Below are 8604 nucleotides of genomic sequence, written 5' to 3'. Positions count from 1 at the left end.
TACAGTGTGTATGTGTGAAAAAAAATTTTTAAATAAATAAATTAATTAATTAAAATTAAAGAACAAACCTGAAATAGATCAGCCCTAACAGTCCAAAACCCAGTCTCTCATGGAACAAGGTGATGTGTTCATACTCATCTACCTAAAGAAAATTAAATCCTATCTGGAGAAAGACCACTTCGAAAAACAAATGAAAAAATTCGAATTATTGAGGTCGCCACCACCTGCCCTCTCTTCCCGGCCCCCACCCCGGGTTCTCTCAGCCCAGCCCGGTCCAGCCCAGGAACTGGGAGGATGAACATTGTGTATAAAGAGGAGTATCCGTTAGAGAAGTGTGGCTCTGAGGGCTAGAAGATCTGAAAGAAATACCCAGACTGGGTCCCGGTGATAGTAGAAAAGGCTCCCAAAGTTCGGATAGGAGACCTGGACAAAAAGATATACCTGGTGCCTTCTGATCATACAGTTGGTCAGTTCTACTTCTTGATCGGGAAGCAAATTCATCTCTGAGCTGAGGATGCCTTGTTTTTCTTTGTCAACAATGTCATTCCACCCACCAGTGCCACTATGGGTCAGCCCTACCAGGAACACCATGAAGAAGACTTCTTTCTGTACATTGCCTACAGTGATGAAAGTGTCTATGGCCTGTGAAGTTGCTGCCCCTAAGGTGAGGTGGTCCCATTCTACAAAGAGAGAGGGGGCCCCCTTCCTTGACCTACTCCTCCTTGAGGCTCAAACACCGACTCTCTTCCTCAGGACCTGCACTTCATAATGTTTGAGACTCTCCTCCAACCCCTCTTAACAAGAGGATTACTGGGGGAGATGTCCTCTAGTACCTTTCCTTTCTCCTTTCTTCCCCTTTCTCTACCACCTTTCCCATTCTGCTTTAGACTTCTTGATTGTCAATCTCTGTCACATCCAGTGATTGTTTTGCTTTCTGTTCCCTTTCTAACTGCCCAAGGGGCTCAGAACCCCAACAATCCCTTTTCACTACCTTCTTTTTGGGGGGTAAATGGAAGGGACTGAAACTGTGGGAGGAAGGTAGAAGGCACATCAATAAAGAGGAAAGCACCAAAAAAAAAAAATTCAAATTATTGAAATGAAACTGGCTTGAAACACTGAACCACTTATTCTCACTTAGCTGCATGTTGTTGAAGGTTGTCTAAGCTGGGCTTGTTTGGATGGTTCTACTGGTCATAACTGGACTCACTCATGCTTCTGGAGGCAGCTAGGTTCAGTAGGGCGGCTCTGCCTCACATGTTTGATAGCCTCCTCATGGAACCAGAAGGCTAGCCTAAGTGTGTCCTCATGGTGTGTGTGTTCTAAAGTACAGGGCCAATTATGCTACAGCTTTACAAATTTCTCTTTGTGTCACAGTTGCTAATACCCCATTGACCAAAGGTTGACATTAAAAAAAAAAAAACTGAGTAAGTCTGCTCTACCAACTATAGGCAAGCAAAGAAAGTTACATGCCAAAGAGTATGGATTTATAAATTAATTATGTGACTAAAGTAAAGAATGGACAAATAATCCACTCTACTACAAATCTCCCCTTAAAGACAGGTGACACTCCATCATAAAGAAGGTCTTCCAATTAATAACAATTAGAGATGCAAAATCTGGCCCAGTGGTGGTTAATTCCTCCATAATGTGACCCCAGAATCAAGTCCTTTTTAAATTTTCTTTCTTTCTGGAAAACTGATTTACAATTATAAAATTGATCACCAAATTATGGTTCATAATTTACACATTCACAAGTTTGATTTTATCACTTTCATGTTCTATAGAGGGGACAATAAACCACAACCAACACTGGCCGGCCTCTGATTTTGTCAATAAAGTTTCATTGGAACACAGCCCCTCTCATTTGCTCACTTCTTGTCTATGGCTGTTTTTTTTTGTTTGTTTTTTTTTGTGGTACGCGGGCCTCTTACTGTGGTGGCCTCTCCCGTTGCAGAACACAGGCTCCGGACACGCAGGCCCAGTGGCCACAGCTCATGGGCCCAGACGCTCCGCGGCATGTGGGATCTTCCCGGACCGGGGCACGAACCCGTGTCCCCTGCATCGGCAGGCGGACTCTCAACCACTGCGCCACCAGGGAAGCCCCTCTATGGCTGTTTTTATGCTACAGCAGCAGAGTTGAGTAGCTGTGACAGAGATCATATTGCCTGCTGAAATATCTACTGAAAAGCTAAAAATACTATCTCACCCTTTACAGAAAACTAGACATTCCTGCTTATCATATTTTATGGCACATGCACCAATTAATTTCTCTTAGATGTCACCAAAGATCTATTTCCTTTCAAAAAGAAGAAAGTTTTAATAACTAACAGAACCAGGATCTGAATGCACATCTAGCTGACAGCAAAGCCAATGCTTTTTCCAATATATTACACTGTTTCCATAGTATTTGCACTGTTTTGAAGAATACTACTTATTCTGATAAGAGATGGGAAACAGAGGGATCAATGTATCAAAATCATGATCAGAATCATGTGAAAAGCTCGTTAAACATTCAAACTCTTGAAACAAAGTCTCTATGCTTGGGAGCTGGAAATCTGAATTTTAGGTGATCCTTTTTCACACTGAAGGCAAAGAATAAAGGTATTAGTGAAAGAAACAACTTGATTGATGTTGAATTTGAGTTGATGGATTTGAGGAGAGTTGAAAAGCTTGATATCATTATGGTCTTCAAGGGGCCATGGTGAAATATGCCTGGAAGAAGATGGGGCAACCTTACTCCTGACCCAGTTCTCTGCAGTTCTTTAAGGGTTCAAGAGAGGATAGCAAGTGTTATTGACGCTACATGTAAAGGTGCATGAAGGTTAGTGGTGGGCATGAGCTGCATTGCTGCTCAAGAGGTCATAGACGTCAAGTGAATAGATAGATGTTCATACCAGAGAAAGATTGGTGATTTTATACATTTGACTTGTCAAAGGGAGTCGGGGCTATCCTTTGAAGAGGGAACGGAGTCTGGAACAAGCTGAGGAAAATATGCCCATATGTCTTCAAACATCATGTCAACAGAAAATACTAGGAGAAAATGAGACCAATCAATACCAGAGTGAAGCCAGAGGCATCCCTCTCTCACTGATACCTAAGTCCCCTATTTATCCACCTTGCCCCCAAAAGTGGGGAGTGAGTGCATAGAAGGGAAAAAGATGAGATTTCTTTGAGCCAGAACCTGCCCCCTTACTCCAAGAGTGGAGGAGGCCAGATTTGAGCCTGCAGTGCATCAGGGAAGGACACAATCCTTGAACTGAACTGACATTAAATCTTTACAATGAAAAGGAATATACCCAGTTGTGAAACAAACAGAAATCTCTGCTAATAACTGGAAGTATTTTCTGAAAGACAATTCCCCATGGGTCTCTTGCATTTCTGCACTTCTTTTGAGCAGAGGCACTAACTAGCTGCCTTTGTATTGAACTATCTTTTCACAGACAGCTGTATAATGAATAGCCTTGGAAGACAGATATGTCTTCTTCTGAGCAAAAGGCCAGTATAATGAAATTACTGTCTTCCTCCAGAGCAACAGCAAGCAGGTTTACTGCCCATGATAAAAGATTTGGGTTCCATTAGCTTGGAGTCATTCTCTTGTAACACAATCTGCTGTATGTGCAAGTGTAATATGGATCTCTGTTATCTTGTGAGAATTCAGCTGTGTGCAACTAGCACAAAAATGATAATCCTCTGGCCACAAACTATTGTTGAGAGTAATAACCTATCTTTTAGCTCTAATCCAGGACTTGTCTGCCTCTACCAGCATCCGTGATATGGTGGCAGGCTAATTTGTCTCATATTTTTCACAGTTCTTGATAAGGAACACTTAAGAATGTATACCAGGGAATGTGGGGAAGAGAAAACCCTTGTGCACTGTTGGTGGGAATGTAAACTGGTACAGACCTTATGGAAAACACTATGGATGTTTCTCAAAAAAAATTTTAAAAGAACTACTATATGATCCAGCAACTCCACTCTGGATATTAATTTGAAGGAAACAAAAACACCAACTCAAAAAAATATATGCACCCCCATGCTCACTGCAGCAGTGTTCACAATAGCCAAGACAGGAAAACAACTAAGTTCCACTGAAAAATGAATAGGATAAAAGAAGATGTGATATATACTATATATATATATAGTGCAATATTATCCAGCCATAAAAAGTTAAGGAAATCCTGCCATTTGTGACAACATGGGTGGATCTTGAAGGCATTATGCTAAGTTAAATAAGTCAGGCAGAGGACTACAAATAACATCACACTTATATGTGAAGTCTAAAACAAACCAATGAACAAAAAAAACTGAACTAACTCATAGATACAGAGAACAGGTTAGTGGTTGCCAAAGGCAGGAGTGGAGGGTGGGGGAAATGGGTAAAGGTGGTCAAAAGGTACATACTTCCAGTTATAAAATAAATAAGTCCTGGGGGGGGGTATAATGTACAGCATGGTGACTATAGTTAATAATACTGTATTGTATATTTGAAACTTGCTAAGAGAGTAAATCTTAAAAGTGTTCATCACAAGAAAAAAATTATAACTATGTGTGGTGATGGATGTTAACCACACTTATTGTGGTGATCATTTCACAATATATACAAATATCAAATCATTATGTTGTACACCTGAAACTAATATAATGCTATATGTCAGTTATGTCTCAATTAAAAAAAGTAATAGTCTATCACAGTTCACCCTCTGGTTTCCAGTGATGTTCATGTCTTTCCCACTTGTAAAATATACTTAACTTCCCTCTCCTGTAATACCTCTTAAACCTCATTCCTTAATGGCATTATGCTCAAGGCATAGTGTCCAGAATCTCATAACTGAAATCAGGTTCCAGTAATGTATGAGAGTTTTCGGGTGCAGCTCTCCCTTAATGAAGATCTGTGAACTAAATCTATCTATCACCCATATTCTATATTGAGGGTAAGACAGGGACAAATGAACCACAGTAGAATATCTTACTCAAAAATGAGGGCTGAGGTGATGAGAGGCACATAGTAGTCACTGATCCATAGAAATTCTGAAATCCAGCCCTTTTCATTGTTCTGGAAACAAAGGAATTATGTTCATTAGGACCAAGTTCTGCTCTCTGGGAGTGGTTTTCTGCAGCTATTTGTTCTACCCTCTGGGGTACTGGCTCTGCCTTCTGAGACATCCTTCATTTTCCATAAGAAAGGCCAGCGTTAGCATGTGAATAGTTTTCTCAGCCAATATTTCTGACCTATAGAAAAGAAAAAGAGCTCAGAGATTTTTTTTTCTTTGAATGTCTCTGTCTCTTTCAGTCCAAACTGATATAATTCCTTTAAAAGCTTCATGGGTTTCCAGATTATCAAATTATAATCCAGTCCGTTAGACAAAAGCCATAATAAATCTCTTAGAAAAAGACTCTGTCTACCCTGAGTGCTATAGAATGATTCTCTTAAGTCTTTTTTTTTAATGTTTATTTTATATTGGAGTATAGTTGATTAACAATGCTGGGTTAGTTTCAGGTGTATAGCAAAGTGATTCAGTTATACATAATCATGTATCTATTCTTTTTTCCTTAAGTCTTAAGAGTGCTTTTGTTTGACATAGAGACTATAAGAGGCATAACCTTAAGATTCTTATATGTCTTTTGTATAGCTGAGAGGACTATGAAGCACCATCGTAAATATTCCTCAAGCCTCAAAAAGGGATCTTATAGCTTGACTTGACTTGATTATTACCCTGAAGTCACATTTTACTGTCAGCACTCTGTACTTGATATTTGCACTGAGGCCTTTCCCAACTTTGAAAACCTTTTGCCAACTGGAAATCCTGAGAGTGAAAAACAGTTTTATTTTCCAACCCAGTAAATCCTGTTGTGTAAATAATTCTTCTAAATTCTGCTCAAAAGTTGAACATTTCCTTCCTTACTTAGTACATCTCTCTTTTGAAATACTTTATCAAAGACAGCTTAAAAATGTACATTATACTTTTAACATTCTGCCTGAAAATCACCTTATCCAGACCACAGATTTATTAGGTCCTTTTCACATCTTCCAGCTTATAGCTAGTGACAGTCTCACCAATTGCTCCACCAAATATATAACACAAATCCCTCCAGCTTGCAATAGCGCTGTTCTCCCTGAACTTCAAGCCCCCACCAACAGTGTCCTTACTGACCACTCCCAAAGCCATTGCCCATGATTTAGGTTATTCTTACATCAGTATCTACCTTTTTAGATATTAACTTCTATCTTGGTTACACACTGCTGCATAACAAACAGTCCCCAAACTCAAGATCCTTAACTTAATCACATCTGCAAAATGCTTTTTCCTGTATAAGGTAACATTCACAGATTCTGGGGAACAGGATTGGGATATATTTGGGGACTCTTATGTCATCCTACCACAGAGATACTAAATTATACATACTATATTAAAATTATACATACTATACTACATTATCATTTTCTCTCTCTCCCTTGCTCAATTTAAGGAGAGTGTCAAGTTTTGAACAACAAAAGGGATGGTAGCAGGAACAGAAAGCAGAAATAAACTGTGGATATTTCTGGCTTTTGTTTTCTGAAAATCTATGTCCTAAGTGAATTTAAAGCATATAAAGGAAGATCTGCAGATTAAGACAATGTGTTTTGGAGAAATATATGGATGAGAGTGTCCATAAAGGATAGGAAAATGTCCCTCAAGAATAGAGATCCCCTGAACTTGTGGAGGAGGAAAGAAAGAAGGATGGTGTTTTCTGGCCTCACCAGGAAAGCAAAAAGATTTCAGATATGAAAGGAAAATGAGTGCATGGGCAAGTCAGAAAACATTCCCTCTCTTAAGCCTGGCATAGAAGTAACAGACCTGAAGTGGTTTTGCAAACAAGGGAATAGATGACAGAATGCCAGTAAATGTCCCCCAAGGCCTTCACTCTGGAAAAAAACCTGTCAAAATAGGGGAGACACCCAAGAATGATGACAATTGAATTTTTTAGATACATATAGGTAGATATAAAATGGAGTCTCAGGGTCAGAAATGAAGTTGTAGAAAATTTTAATTAAAATATTTCCTGCATGTCCAGGTTTAAGGACAAAAGTTTATCTCTGCTTTCTCTTTCTTCTTTCTTTTTCTCATGTGTATGTGTGTGTATGATAATTTTTTACATTGTTTAAACAATGTGCCAAATTATCATTACTTTCAAGGTATATATAAAAAGAAGCACTATAATTTTGGTGCATAAACTTTTCTTGAACAAGAGCATAAACATACCTTTAGAAAACAATTTATCACCCACTCATTGAGTGTTACTCTTTAATGATCATGTCAATTAGGTCATTTTTGTTTTCATTTTTATAAATAGTGATGTATTTATTGAGTCTCAGAAACAAATGTAAAACTTTTCTCACTAGACTTTAAGTATCTTAATTCCATAATTTCTTGTTAATAATATCCATCAAAGTATTACACTGACTTTTTCCAATTTGTTACTCAGGGGAAAATATAGATATCTATAGGTTCTTAGTTTGACTTATTGCTTATCAAGACTTACAATCTTTATACAATTTCTTTTTCCTCTGACAGTAACTGAATTATGAAAAAATAGCTATGAAATTGATATCAAGAGGGGTAGCCAAGAGTCCTTTGCAGTGGGAATAATAACTTCAATTTTCAGATGGTTTCTATATAAATTTTTCCATTTGATTTTTCACAAGAACATTAGATAGCGTGGCAGGAGTTTTCATGTACATTTCACTAAATTAATTCTTTCAGAAACTCGTGTGGTCCACTGTGGAAACCAGAAATAGAAATGAGAAGGAGCTAACACATTCTAATTGTTCAGTAAATGGTAGCCATCATTGCTATTATTTGGTGCCTGTGAGAAGTGAGGGTCAAAGTGATTATGGCTTGCCCAGGTCTTCTGACTCATAGTCCAAAATTTCATCCTCAGGGCCTCACAGAGATTCTCAGCTACTTTTTCCCTTCAAAGAATGGGGATTGATTTAACAATAGAACAACAACAGGAGTAATCCCACAGATTGTATTCCACCTGCAGGACCTCAGGCTTTTAGGTTCACCAGTTAGTTCTGGACAAAAAGTGTCTGCCAAGTCCCTGATCCTCTCAACCTCCCACACTCCCAGTGTTTATCTTTAGAAGAGAAAAAAAGGAATCCCTTAGAAAAGGTCTTAGTCCTCTTCTCTCAAAGGTGGGGGAAAAACACCTTTTGAAACTACTCCTGCTGTCAAAGTTCATGCCTTGATTTGTGAAGCCTGGTCTTGCAAAAGTACTAAATCAAAGTAAAATGGATTTACATTTGTAAACTTTGTTTCCACTTAATGGGATTAGAAAGACCACTCACATTAAACAAACAAAAACATCAGTTCAGCAGCAAGACAGATAGAACAGTAAATTAACCGTACACAAGCTCTGAAACTCAGTGTGAACTTAGGCCTAGTAATTTTCTTTTAAGATAATTTGAAAAATCAAGAAAGTTCCAGAGCCTACTTATATGTTTTCATATCTACTCTTTACCTGAGCCACGTACATTGTTGGGGAAAGATAAAAGCCACAAAGGGAGTGATAGACAATGTGCAATGAAGTTGGTTGGAAAGCAGTTAATAAACAGGTTTTCTA

The 8604-nt window shown here is 38.5% G+C and overlaps 1 pseudogene across 1 annotated transcript; it reads left to right on the top strand.

The window, feature by feature from the left end:
• Positions 1 to 294: 294 nt before the first annotated feature.
• On the top strand, positions 295 to 648 carry LOC307183577 (gamma-aminobutyric acid receptor-associated protein-like; annotated as a pseudogene). The gene has a single exon. The product of its transcript is annotated as a gamma-aminobutyric acid receptor-associated protein-like (transcript).
• Positions 649 to 8604: the final 7956 nt, after the last annotated feature.

The sequence above is a fragment of the Stenella coeruleoalba genome (genome assembly GCF_951394435.1).
Source record: "Stenella coeruleoalba genome assembly, chromosome: 3".
NCBI classification, from domain to species: domain Eukaryota; kingdom Metazoa; phylum Chordata; class Mammalia; order Artiodactyla; family Delphinidae; genus Stenella; species Stenella coeruleoalba.
The sequence above is the reverse complement of the archived record's forward strand: the minus strand, read 5'-3'. Positions and strand labels throughout refer to the sequence as shown.